General features: G+C 40.6%; 1 pseudogene; it reads right to left on the bottom strand.

Annotated features, from left to right (window-relative positions):
• Positions 1–1,031: 1,031 nt before the first annotated feature.
• On the bottom strand, positions 1,032–15,035 carry LOC123170837 (uncharacterized; annotated as a pseudogene).
• Positions 15,036–15,106: the final 71 nt, after the last annotated feature.

The raw sequence follows: 15,106 nt of genomic DNA, 5'->3' as shown, positions 1-15,106 counted from the left end.
TTTAATGGTGTATCTTTACTATAGAAACAATTTCAACGACAATGAATGGAGGTAGCGGTCATGTTGCCTTCAAATTAGACCCATTTCCTCTAGAAACCATGCTTTAGATGGTACGGTTTCTAAGCAATGTACTTTACAACTTTTCCCAAACCTTCTCAATCCTCTAGGGATCATATTAGGACACCATGCAAAGTTTCATGTTTTTCGGTGTTCGTTTGCATTTTTTGGAATTAAATGTCCAATGCCTAGAAAATTCACTTATTGCCTATGAAAGAAAATAGAGAGGGGGAAGAAAAAATAAGAATTTTTGAAATAAATAATGTAGAAAAGAATGGTGGATAAAAGGAGGAAACAAATAACGTACAAAATAAGAAGAAAAAGATGAAGGAGAAGAAAACAGAGAAAAAACGCCGAGTGCAATAAAAAGACACTCCGCAAAGAGAAAGGATAAGAAAATTAATGAGGTAAAAGAAATGTTTACAGAGTGCAAAAAAAAGGAACTCAGCAAAGATTTATTTTCCAAGTGCAAGAAAAAAGTCGAGAAAGAAATGTTTGCCGATTACAAAGAAAAGGAAGTCGCCAAAGGTTTTGTTTGCATAGTTCCTGTTAAAATGCACTTGGCAAACACATAAAACTGGCCAAAATCCCAGATTTAAGAAGCACATCCCGGAATAGAAAAAACTATTGCAACCGTCAATAATAATACAATTTTATCTATTTATGTCAGAACATCAGTTCATCCAACATTAGTACGTGTCCCATAATTTAAATTTGACCAACAGCACTGAAACCACTAGTGTCTTCTTAGTACGTGCAACCGTTCAGCCTGACAGTTACACTAGTGTCATGCCTACAAGTAGAGACTCCAATTCGTTGATTAGTGTTATTACTTTTCTTCTCTTTCTGCAGTAAAAAAACAGATATATGATCAATCTTTATTTCATACATTAATATTTAGTAGAGTATCTTAAATGGGAAAAAGTTAAAATACCTTCATCAAGCAATTAGGCACACTCTCTTGCAGAGACAAGTCAGAAATCTATATCTGGGCATCAGAATTTCATCGTTAAGACATGTACCTCATAGAAATGAATGGAGGGAAACACACATGCAAACAAAAGAACATAAATCAAACATATAACCGCATCAGTCCCGAGCCCCAAATCCATATGCAATTTACTAGAAGCTTCATACTAGTTGCAAGGACGCATACCACTTGTGAACACCTCTACGTCATCCGATACATTTAATCTCAGGCTTAAAGTGCGGCTTGGACCTTTATGACCTTTCCGCATGTGCAATATACCAACCTGTAAATTGAAACAATTCAAATGATATAGATAGTGGTAAAAAGGGAAAAAGAAACTCCAATAAGAGAAGAAAGATTTAAAAACTACTAGTAAATTGTACGTGCTTTGCACGTCATTTAAATATATCAAAGGAACAAAGGATGGAAAAATACATTCTAATATGTATTTCCTGTCATGGAATCATATTGCGCAAGATCCAACTTGGTTCTTACCTCTCTAGAATCCCGATTATTCTAGTCTCTTTTTATTAGACAATCAGATAGGCATGTGGAAAGATGCTTCTAGTACTCATGAGAATGATAGGGTTGGGGGTTCAGTTAGAAGGCTACGTGGCTGAATCCTATGAGTTGAAAACTTTATCCAACGGATAATAATGCTCGGATTTGCCATCTCTCGACCGTTGGATGGAACATATCCAGCGACTAATATTTGAAGCTATTGGCGCACTATATAGTGATAGATACGAGTGGTGACAGTTTAATTTCTTATAAGTATTTTCACGAGCTCAACAAGGTGTGTGTCCGTTGTTCGTGCTGTTACCACATGGTCTTGGGGATAAATTACAAATGCAAATATACAATGAAATTTCTATAGATCATGAAATATGATGATAGTTCTTTTACGCACACTAGTAGGAAAAGGGGTTTTTACCCCAGTTCATAAGGGCCTTTAGTCCCGGTTCAGGAACCGGGACTAAAGGGTCGTTACTAATGCCCTAGCCCTTTAGTCCCGGTTCTTACACGAACCGGGACTAAAGGCCGTCCACGTGGCCGGTGCGGGGAGCCCAGGCAGGAGGGCCTTTGGTCCCGGTTGGTGCCACCAACCGGGACCAATAGGCATCCACGCGTCAGCACCTGGCAGGAGCTGAGGTTTTTGTTTTTTTTGAAAGGGGGGAGGGTTTGGGGGTTTTGGGGGTTAATTTAGATTGTTATTAGGTAGATATTAGAGAGAAGTGTCCTCTCTTATATCTCCGTGCTTGGTTTACCAACGCTACGTACTGCTATGCCTAAACATGGCTTAGATTGAAGTGAAGGCAACATGTGGTGCATGTCGAAAGTAATACTAATCCGGACTTGATCAAGTTTGGATTGTACTACTTTCGACACGCACCACATGCATGTTGCCTTCACTTCAATCCAATCCATGTTCATTTCACCCGCTGATATATAATAACTCTTCATGCACGCATCATGCATCATCATATATAATAACAAGTCCTACTAATCATCATCATACAACTTCTACTCGTTATTACTAACAAGTCATACGATCATCATCCTCACAGTCATCGAACCAACCCTACTTAATTGTTCTTAGCACATGATCATCAGTATTAGGTAGGACCGAAATACCCTCTTTAAGGTAAAATAGCATAAAACAATATAGACCCTGACTCTCCATTATGGAGAATGGAGATCATCCTGTCTCCAATTCTTGCGCCTCGCTTCCTTTTGCTTCCAAGAAGCTCCTTGCGACTGTCCATACATTTTTTCCATTCTTTGATTTGCATGTCTCCACTTCTTTTAGAAATCCGGTATGGACAGTTGAGATTCGTAGGATGACCTGGTTGTATATTCAAAACATCAAGCCTACCATTCTGATACATCAAATGAGGCACACAATCCTCTGGGATTATCTGTTGAAAAACATAGTAATAACTTCATAGTTAGCAATGATAATGCACTAGTTTTAGAACTATGCAAAATATGCACGGATGTCGTAATAGTAAGAAATCTTACCAGGGTATCTCCATAGTAGTTACCGTAGTTCACCACGTGCACTAGTGGCACGTATGGAGGACCATAATGATGAGGAGTTTGATTGTAGATATTGTAATTCTCAATATCAGTACAAAATCCGACCAGATGAGTTTTCTCCTTATAAGTTAACTCAGAGCCATCGGTGTAGTAGGTTCTGTCTACCATGTTCCGCACATTGTTTGAACAATCAAAATAAGCTGTCAATGAAAATAAGCTGTCAACTATTTTGAAATGAACAATATAAATTAGCTAATAACTATGTTTGAGAAACTCACATAGCGGTAGAATTGGAGGCGTATCAACAAGGACCCAAATGTCCATATTGTCTTGCTCGATGTCAGGATCACCAAGATCCATGGTGACAAGCATACCCTCATCAAAACCATACATCTTGCAAAATGCTTCCCAATTTTTGCAACCAAAATGGGTTACGCTCTCAGAATTATACAGCTTTACTTCAAAATCTATATCATGATGGGTCCTTAGGTGAATTTTCTTTGTTTCCATACTTTCATGGTCTTCAAAACCCATCCTCTCCAAGACGTAGCGTCTTGCATGGCATGGGATAAGCTAGCCGAATTGTAAAAGATGAAAAGTACACGTTGAAATAGTTGAAGTCGTGCTTAATTACGAAAAAATAACACTTGTCGTCGTTGCGTACCGTTTCAACATCGAACGTCTCCTCCAGCTTAATACTGAAGCGCCGATCTTCGTCCAGGTGAGGCCTGTCGCACTGACCTCGGTCGTCGTGGCACCAGTCGCACTCCCCCGGGAGACTTTCGTCGTCCGAGTACGACATTTCCTATGTTCATATATAATTCAAATATTAAACATCTACAATTAAATATATGTACTAAAAAACCTAAGTTAGATCATTATTATTCATCACGGGTTGACTATCGGTTTGTCGAGTCTTTTCTTGAAAACTCTCAGCTCACGTGGTGTATACATTCGACCGTTGGTGATGGTCGCTCCTCCCTTTGTCCCCGTGTGCATTACACCAAAATGTCTAGCTAGCACACGGGAACAAAGGAGAAGCGACCCCCACGACAACAGTCGGGATTCTTCGTCCTCTCATATATATATGGTGGAACTCTCCCTCACTGATTCCTCTCTGACATTTGCGACCGTCGGTGATGGTAGCTCCTCCTTTCGTTCTCGAGTGCATTACACCAAATTGTCTAGCACACGGGAACGAAGGAGAAGCTACCCCCACGACAACACAGTCGGGATTCTTCGTCCTCTCATATATGGTGGAGACTCGACAGACTTACAGTCAACCCGAAATATCGTTTAATTATCTTTCTAAAAGAGGATTTGGCTGGTCTCACCTCGATGTCGGAGGGGGCGGTGACGGGGACGACGGCGGGGATGATGGAGGGGCCGGGGGGGCTCCTAGATTTCTGCGAAAACAAAAACCCTATAAGCTATCAACTAATCATAGTGCTCTCCAATTTTAGCATTCAAAGTAGGATCGGAGTAGTTTTCCACTTTGAGCATTCAATAAGCAAAATCAAATCACAAAATAAAGTAGTATCCAAATTAGGATGCATTCAATTATAAGCAAAACTACATCATCTCCATGCGTCCGTACATCGCCGAATATTATCACTAATACACCTCGAATACTATCATACATATAGCATCGCTAGTACAGCTAGAACAGTAGCGCCCGACGGACATCGGCGCGGGCGGTGGACACCCAAAGGGACGGAACCATCACAGGATCATAGCTCCAGTGAGATCCCTGAAGAACCTGCCAGGTACTGTCGAACCTGCCCTCCAACGCAACCATGTAGCGACGGACGTGCTGGTCCTCCTCGCTGACACGGTGACGTACCTCCTCCGCGGTGTCCGGAAGCCTCGGCACCGTCACTGGCCCACGCGAGCGCCACCAAACAAGGATCGGGTCAACGACGGGCTGGTTCCTCACCAACCTACGCCCACCGGAAGGTAGCACCTCCCAAAACCAGCCCGGCGGAGCCCAGTCCCGGACATGGCCCCTCTGATCAAGCCGGCCTCCTCCGCCGAGTCGACGACGAGGATGCGGGATAGGCATCGTCGACGTCGATGCGGGAATAATTGCTTTAACTAAAAAAACAAACTAGTTCTATTAATTTCCTTACTATAAATAGAATAAAGTAGTACTTACTAAAAATAAACTAGCTAGTTTAACTAGTTCTATTATTTTTCTAACTAATTCTATTAAACACTTTCTAGGTAGTACTTACTAAAAGTTATCGGGGAGGGGGGTACATATATCGACAACGACATACCCGATAAAAAATAAGAAGAGGAAGAAGACGCAAAAAAAGAGGAGAAGAAGAAAGGAATAGAGGAGGAGATCGAAGAAAAAAAAGAAAAAAAGAGGAGAAGAAGAAGAAGAAATAGAATAATTATTCTATTTCTTCTTCTTCTCCTCTATTTCTTCTTCTTCTACTCTTTTTTTTCTTCTTTTTCATCTTCTTATTTATTTCTCCTCTACTTCCTCTCCTCTTCTTCTCTTCTTCTCTTCTTCTTCTCCTTCTTATTTTCCTTTTTTCTCTCCTTCTTTTTCTTCTAAATATGAACATACATAAATGACTTTGATCATACACAATTTCTATGAACAAAAAAATCATAAAAATTCTATGAACAAAATTACAACAGAAAAAATCATAAAAATTCTATGAAAAAATTGATATATTCTTTGCATATGAACATACAAACATTTGCATATTCAATAATAGTATCACCAAAAAAATCTAAACTACACATCTAAATTAATACATCTAAATTACAACAACTAAATTATCTAATTAACTACACATCCAAATTAATACAACTAAATTACAAATCTAACTACACATCCAAATTAATACTACACATACAAATCTAATTACAACAACTAAATCTAACTACACATCCAAATTAATACTACACATACAAATCTAATTACATCCAAATTAATACTACACATACAAATCTAATTACACAAATCTAACTACACATCCATATTACAGGGAGGAGGAGGAGGGGATCGGGGCGGCGCTCACAGGGTGGCGGAGGGCGACGGCGTGGGTGGCGGAGGGCGACGGCGACCGCGGCGGGCCGGGGGCGGAGGGCGGCGACGGTGACGTACGGGGCGACGGCTCGGGGGCGCGCGGCGGATGCCGACGGCGACGGCGGCGGGGGGCGGAGGACGACGACGACGGGCGATGGCGTGGGCTCGGGGGCACGGGCGACGGCGACGACGACGGGGCAGCCTGGCGGCGTAGATCGAGCTCGCGGCGTCGTCGGGCGGGGGGCACTGGCGATGGAACACCGCAAATTTCCAAAGTGCTACTTATATAGCAAAGGCTTTGGTCCCGGTTGGTGGCTCCAACCGGAACCAATACCCACCCTTTGGTCCCGGTTGGTGCCACCAACCGGGACTAAAGGCCTCTTTTCACCAGCGCAAAGGGCGGGAAGCAGAGGCCTTTGGTCCCGGTTGGTGGCACCAACCGGGACTAAAGGGGGGCATTGGTCCCGGTTGGTGCCACCAACCGGGACCAAAGGCCTTGCGCTGCCCGCGGCCAAAAGTTTAGTCCCACCTCGCTAGTTGAGAGGGGCTCGGAGTGGTTTATAAGCCCCACTGCGGCTGCCCTCTCGAGCTCCTCTCAAATGCAGGCTTACGGGCCTAATGTCACATTGTGCTGTCTGTGGGCCTATTGGGCCTTCTGCGGGCCTGAATCCTGGCCCAGGTTGGGTTTCTAGTCGTATTCAGGCCGTGGTGGCCCAATAGGTGGCAGTTTTTTAAATTTTTTGCATTATTTATTTTCTTTTGTTTTTTGCTTTATTTTTTAATTCTTTTTGCTTTTAGGTCAGCAAAATTATAAACTGTCTGTTAGTGCCATTAGTTTTAGAAAACATATAAACTTTCTATTAGTGCCATTAGTTCTTTATGAAAATTCTTTTTGCTGTATTTAGTTTTTTTATTTTCTTTTTTGCTATATTTATTTTGTTTTATTTCTACTTACAACAAAAACTTATTTATTTTATTTTATTTTGTTTCTAATTACTTATTTATTTTACTTTATGATAATTCTTTCTGCTATTAAAGTTTCTATCAAAAAAGTTCTTTATGAAAATTCTTTTTGCTTTTAATGATTAAAAATAAAAAAGAGGCGCAATGCGCGTTGATTTGCTTCAAGCCTTTCGGAATAGTGTAGACTGCACTGCACATAGCTCGATGCAGTCTACCTTATTTCTCAAGGCTTGAAGCTAAGCGACGTGAGCATTGCGCCTCTTCTTCATCGTCTCTGCACTCAGGGCTTATAAACCGCTCCTAGTGCCTCTCAGCTAGCGAGGTGGGACTAAAAAACTGCTTAGCTAGTAAGAAACTCTAGTACCGGTTCGTGCCACGAACAGGTACTAAAGGTGCTCGTGGGGCCACAGCCTCATTAGTACCGGTTCGTGGCACCAACAGGGACCAAAGGGTGGAATTGGTCCCGGTTCGTGCCACCAATGGCATGTTACAAAACGGACAATCTCTTTCAAAGTATCAGGATTTCATCCGGAAACTCGTCTGTTACAAAGGGATTTCATTTTTTAAAACTTATTTGAACTCCTGACTTTTTGTGTGTTCAAAATGCACCATTCAAAGCCACATCATCATTTGTCAATCCTTTCTGACTTCATTTGTTATTTTTCATGCATTTACTAATTATTTTGAGCTATAAGACCCTAAAATTGAAAAGCATTTCAAATGAACTCTGAAAAGGTTGAAAGTTGGCATGATATCATCATTTCATCCACATAGCATGTGCAAGAAAGTTGAGAGGGATATGGCAAAAACTGGATGCACTTCGTGTACAAAACGAACAATCTCTTTCAAAGTATCAGGATTTCATCCGGAAACTCGTCTGTTACAAAGGGATTTCATTTTTTTAAACTTATTTGAACTCCTGACTTTTTGTGTGTTCAAAATGCACCATTCAAAGCCACATCATCATTTGTCAATCCTTTCTGACTTCATTTGTTATTTTTCATGCATTTACTAATTATTTTGAGCTATAAGACCCTAAAATTGAAAAGCATTTCAAATGAACTCTGAAAAGGTTGAAAGTTGGCATGATATCATCATTTCATCCACATAGCATGTGCAAGAAAGTTGAGAGGGTTACGGCATAAACTGGATGCACTTCGTATACAAAACGGACAATCTCTTTCAAAGTATCAGGATTTCATCCGGAAACTCGTCTGTTACAAAGGGATTTCATTTTTTAAAACTTATTTGAACTCCTGACTTTTTGTGTGTTCAAAATGCACCATTCAAAGCCACATCATCATTTGTCAATCCTTTCTGACTTTATTTGTTATTTTTTTCATGCATTTACTAATTATTTTGAGTTATAAGACTCTAAAATTGAAAAGCATTTCAAATGAACTCTGAAAAGGTTGAAAGTTGGCATGATATCATCATTTCATCCACATAGCATGTGCAAGAAAGTTGAGAGAGTTACGGCAAAAACTGGATGCACTTCGTGTACAAAACGGACAATCTCTTTCAAAGTATCAGGATTTCATCTGGAAACTCGTCTGTTACAAAGGGATTTCATTTTTTAAAACTTATTTGAACTCCTAACTTTTTGTGTGTTCAAAATGTACCATTCAAAGCCACATCATCATTTTTCAATCCTTTCTGACTTCATTTGTTATTTTTCATGCATTTACTAATTATTTTGAGCTATAAGACCCTAAAATTGAAAAGCATTTCAAATGAACTCTGAAAAGGTTGAAAGTTGGCATGATATCATCATTTCATCCACATAGCATGTGCAAGAAAGTTGAGAGGGTTACGGCAAAAACTGGATGCACTTCGTGTACAAAACGGACAATCTCTTTCAAAGTATCAGGATTTCATCCGGAAACTCGTCTGTTACAAAGGGATTTCATTTTTTAAAACTTATTTGAACTCCTAACTTTTTGTGTGTTCAAAATGCACCATTCAAAGCCACATCATCATTTGTCAATCCTTTCTGACTTCATTTGTTATTTTTCATGCATTTACTAATTATTTTGAGCTATAAGACCCTAAAATTGAAAAGCATTTCAAATGAACTCTGAAAAGGTTGAAAGTTGGCATGATATCATCATTTCATCCACATAGCATGTGCAAGAAAGTTGAGAGGGTTACGGCATAAACTGGATGCACTTCGTATACAAAACGGACAATCTCTTTCAAAGTATCAGGATTTCATCCGGAAACTCGTCTGTTACAAAGGGATTTCATTTTTTAAAACTTATTTGAACTCCTGACTTTTTGTGTGTTCAAAATGCACCATTCAAAGCCACATCATCATTTGTCAATCCTTTCTGACTTCATTTGTTATTTTTTTTCATGCATTTACTAATTATTTTGAGTTATAAGACTCTAAAATTGAAAAGCATTTCAAATGAACTCTGAAAAGGTTGAAAGTTGGCATGATATCATCATTTCATCCACATAGTATGTGCAAGAAAGTTGAGAGGGTTACGGCAAAAACTGGATGCACTTCGTGTACAAAACGGACAATCTCTTTCAAAGTATCAGGATTTCATCTGGAAACTCGTCTGTTACAAAGGGATTTCATTTTTTAAAACTTATTTGAACTCCTAACTTTTTGTGTGTTCAAAATGCACCATTCAAAGCCACATCATCATTTTTCAATCCTTTCTGACTTCATTTGTTATTTTTCATGCATTTACTAATTATTTTGAGCTATAAGACCCTAAAATTGAAAAGCATTTCAAATGAACTGTGAAAAGGTTGAAAGTTGGCATGATATCATCATTTCATCCACATAGCATGTGCAAGAAAGTTGAGAGGGTTACGGCAAAAACTGGATGCACTTCGTGTACAAAACGGACAATCTCTTTCAAAGTATCAGGATTTCATCCGGAAACTCGTCTGTTACAAAGGGATTTCATTTTTAAAACTTATTTGAACTCCTAACTTTTTGTGTGTTCAAAATGCACCATTCAAAGCCACATCATCATTTGTCAATCCTTTCTGACTTCATTTGTTATTTTTCATGCATTTACTAATTATTTTGAGCTATAAGACCCTAAAATTGAAAAGCATTTCAAATGAACTCTGAAAAGGTTGAAAGTTTGGCATGATATCATCATTTCATCCACATAGCATGTGCAAGAAAGTTGAGAGGGTTACGACATAAACTGGATGCACTTCGTGTACAAAACGGACAATCTCTTCCAGACGCATTTTATTTTTATTTATTTTACTGCTGCTATTTTTACTTAATTTATTAAGGTTTATTTATTGTAGTTACTATAGTTTATTTTATTTTATTTTATTAAGGTTTATTTAGTTTTATTTATTTTATTAAGGTTTATTTATTTTATAAATATAAAAAATGAAAATAGATGCGCTTATAGAGAAAATTCAACCTAAATTCATAATAAATTTCTATGAAATTTACTATGAATTTAGGTCAAATTCCCTGTATAAGGGCATCCATTTTCACTTTAAAAGGCAAAGAGGGACGGGCTTATAAACTGGTGTGAGCCCCCTTCGGTTGGCGAGGTGGGACTAAACACTGGCCGCGCCCTTTAGTCCCGGTTTGTGGTGTGAACCGGGACTAAAGGGTGGTGGGCCAGGAGCGTGGCCCATTGGTCCCGGTTTGTACCACCAACCGGGACCAAAGGGTCCATACGAACCGGGACCAATGCCCACGAGGCCCCGGACGGCCCCCTGGGCTCACGAACCGGGTCCAATGCTCACATTAGTCCCGGTTCGTGACTGAACCGGGGCTAGTGTGAAAACTGCCCTGTGACGTTTGCCCCGTTTTCTACTAGTGACACATTAGGAAAGCTGAAATACCTATCAAAGTTTGAACATTATTGTGGTTGTTAGAGAAAGTGTTCTGTTAAAAAAAAGGACAAAAATGATAAAAAGAATGGTTGTGTGATCCAAAATACTACATCTGAGGTCATCCTGGAACTGTCCAAGATTTGTTATTTGAATCTGCTATACTAAGGTTGTTTCGAGCGAGATTGATATGCTCATTCAAGCTGATGCTATTCCCCAATCAGCTAATTTCTTCTTCTTATATGGCTTGAGAAATTCATACCCAAAAGTAAAACAATTCATGCACTAGGCTTATCAGTTGTGTGTTGGGAAATTTGGAAATTAATAAATAGATACAGCTTTGAAAGATTGATTTGAATCTCCTAGTGAGATGATTTTCCGCACATGTGTGGCTGCTAAAACATAAATCAGAGCTATTGAATAGGATGAACCAACAAGAACTCCTACAATGATTATAAGGCATGTTGCAGTATGTGCTATAAATAATGGGATGATATGCTGCTAGTCAACATGTTTCTGCTGATGTACTTCTTCATGCTCCTAATATATGTCCATGCTGGGACAACTGCAGGATGGAAAAAGGATGGTAGCGAGATGAGACATGAGAGATATGTGGCAAAATAGGATGTGCTTTTGGTGTCTAGTAATCTCTTTTCTACAAATTTTTTCAGGTGTTCCTTCTAGACTAGTCTGTTGTAGGCTCGTTTGAGTTAGTCAATTCTGCTTGCCTTACTTTCTCTGGCTTCTGAACTATATTTTTCATCTGCTACCTATATAATACTCCTAACTTCAATAAAAGAGTAACTAAACACTAACCTGAACAAAATTAGAATAATCTAAATATTTTAATTGATTTACATGAAAACTTCTACCTCTTATATAGTAGATAGACATCTTCTTATGATCATATTTTTGCACTTCTGTGGTCAACCAACTAACAAATGTCTTTGTAACCATGGATAAACATATAAACATAAGGCCGTTTGTAGCAGATATAAAAATAAACTACAGTTAAACATCGTATAAATAAACTTACTGGTATGTCCATGCAGGAACCAATGGCTCCTCCTTGTTCAAGATAATTCTCGCATATTCTCATAATTAAGTGCTCCAACTGTTGATTAGCAGCAACAAGAACAATAAATGTGAATTTTTAAGAATATCATAAACATGAGATGTAAGTTTTATATCCACTTTACTCACAAAACAACATGACACATTTACTGCTATTACTGTTAAAAAATATTACCTCCACTGTCGTAGCAATGCACTCTCCGTTCATGGAGTAAATGATATCACCAGGTCTAACTCCTAGTTCCTCAGCAACTGACCCATGTGACACCTACAGTTCAATTTGTCATGCATTACTCAATAGCATGAAAAGTAAGCATTTTACAAGAAAACAAGGAATACTCGACAACATATACCTCAATAACTATTAAACCCGAATCAACATTACACTTACGGAAGATCTTCTCCGCACGAATTGGATCTAGATATTTAATGGCTGAAAGCTTCATCCCAATATGCAACCGGGGGATACGCCTTTCAAAATTATCATTGATCAGATTCCACAAATGATGAACAATATCATACAACTTAAAAAAAGCAATTCTAATGAATAAAGCTTTGTGCCTAAAATATTGAACAGAAATTGGACTTAGCAATCTAAGAACAAATAAATCAACACAAGTACACCAAGATACATCGTGTTTCCACAAGATATTTGCTCATGACAAAAATTGAACATTGATAGCAACAAAAGAAAAACCTACTGAAATTTCTTCCACATATCCAAGCACTTCAATATAATAGAGCAAGGAATAAATGCTGTCCCTGGAAAATTAGCCATCCCCAAAACTTGTCCATTAAAGTCAATAACCGGTCCTCCAATGCTAGCCTAAAATATTTAAATTGCCAATGTTATAACCATAATAAGCAAAATAAGTTAATAATAATTTATGAGACAATCACGATGAAGACTGTTTATACCTGCTTAATCACACAACCAGTGAACAAATAGTGATGGCGTTCATATGTAGTTGGGCCCATAAATTGAACACATCCATGATGCATAGTCAGATTTAGATCTTCATCTCTACCACAAGCACAAATATGTCTTGACCATAGAACACTTCACTATTTAAGGTAGGAATCTTAGCACACAAGTCTATATCAACCTTAAACAAAGCAATATTCACGTGCTTGTCATATTGAAGCAAGTGTGCAGGTACAGTAGTGTCATCTTGATCCAACAAATAAGCAACAACCTGAAAACAGATACAGAAGACATATATTGACACAAATGCGCATTCAGCATACATGCAAGTACTTATTGCCCACAATTCATTTGTTTGTAAACTCACCTCAGCATTAGGTGCATACTCATCTGTACCTAACCACTGGCTTAGGACTGTATATTTTGAGCAGATTATGAGAGCAGATGTCAGAACAGTGCCCTCTTTAGTCCCCTCATCCCAATCAATTAGAAAGCCAGATGATTGTGCCATCAGTTTACCGTCTGTAGAATGAATCATAGATTAGAGAAAGACAAAGGGTAGGGATTGAAGACACTAAATGAGGGCAATGTGTTACATACCGACATAGGATGAAAAGCGAAGAATAACTTTAGCTACTTGGAGAACTGTTTTTGTTGCAGACTCACGAACACGCTGCAAGTCCACATTTACCAAACACGAATAAGGCATAGACGGATCAAGTGTTACAAGCTCCTGTTGGCGCTCTGCACGTTAACATGCAAAAAATGGTGAATCAGTCTATTGTGTTCAAATACATATCATCTCAAGCAAAATAGACATGTTTCATTTATAATTGACTATTGTTTTTGATAGGGGTGCATATCTATCCTAGTAATCGGATGGAATGAAAGCGGAGTGTTAGGGCCACAAGATAAACCTTCTGTCGTAGCACCAAAGTAGTTGTTGCAACTCTCTACTGCATTCTCTATCAATATATCGAATGTTCTACTAGCACATACCTAGAGCATTCAGCCTCGGCGAGGTGTTGTGTACCACACATACTGACACACAAGAGGACAAGGAAGTCTGCCAAACTTACTTATTTTCGCAAGGTACTTGGATTCCAACTCCTCATAAGCTTCAATGGCAGCCACGATCTCAGGGCCCTCGTCATGTCTAAATTCTCGGAGGCAGGCGGGGGAATGAGGCCGGCGCAGGGGAGAGCTGACCGCAGAGGACGACGAGGAGGAGCATCCGATGCGATCGATGAAGCCGAAGCCGCCTGCTCGCCCTAGCTCGTGGCGACTTTCTTCTCGTCGTCGCTCTTGTGGGTCCTCTTCCGCCTCTCGCTCTCGGGCGGCTCCACGGGGGATTCCCTCTTGCCTGGCTGCGATGCTGCGGGCGACGGCTCCGGGGAGGTTTTCCTCTGGCCCCGCTGCGATGACGGCGCCGCTTCCGGTTGGGCCTCCCTGGATCCCGACACCTCTTCCTGCCTGGCCGGCGCCATGACCGTGCTTCTTACGGTTTGGTTGGCTTGGCCGGCTACAAGATCGCCTCTGCTGCGGTGATCCATTCGCCAAGGGAGGCGTGGGAACGTCGGCGGCGCCATGGCCGTGCTTCTTAGGGTTTGATTGGCTCCGTCTCGGTGATCAGTTCGGCAAGGGAGCCGAGGCTGCGAGGAGTAGCCCCCAACATCTGCCGCTCATTCAACATCCAACGCTGAGGATGCACACAAGACAAACAACGCCCAGTTTTTTCCCTTGACTATTCAGCGGAGAGAGGGTGCAACACCAGACATTTTCGCGGGAGGTTAAATCATTCCTTCTTGTTGAACACAGTACAAATGCAAGTGCTCATATACACGCGCATACACTCACATCTATGAATGTACACATGCACACCCTACCCGTATGAGCAGGGCCGGCCCTGAGGGGGGGCAGCAGGGGCGGCCGCCCCGGGCCCCCGATGTCCAGGGGGCCCCTCGGACGTATTCAGCTAGCCCATGGCCCAGGCCCCAAGGAAACTAAGGACGTAGTTGGTAGCCCACACGTACGTCTACGATCGTCATGTTTTCTTCCCCGTCGTGTTCGCCGGCCTGTTGACTGGTTCGCGGCGGTTTCGGCAGATTTGTTTTCGCCCCGGACGCGACTCGCATGCCGGCGACTCCGGGCTCGTGCAGGGCGTCCTCACCATCAACCCACGTCCCGCCTCCGGAGGCCTCACGAT

The sequence above is a fragment of the Triticum aestivum genome, chromosome 7D (genome assembly GCF_018294505.1).
Source record: "Triticum aestivum cultivar Chinese Spring chromosome 7D, IWGSC CS RefSeq v2.1, whole genome shotgun sequence".
NCBI lineage: Eukaryota > Viridiplantae > Streptophyta > Magnoliopsida > Poales > Poaceae > Triticum > Triticum aestivum.
This window is presented reverse-complemented; position numbering and strand designations above follow the sequence as displayed.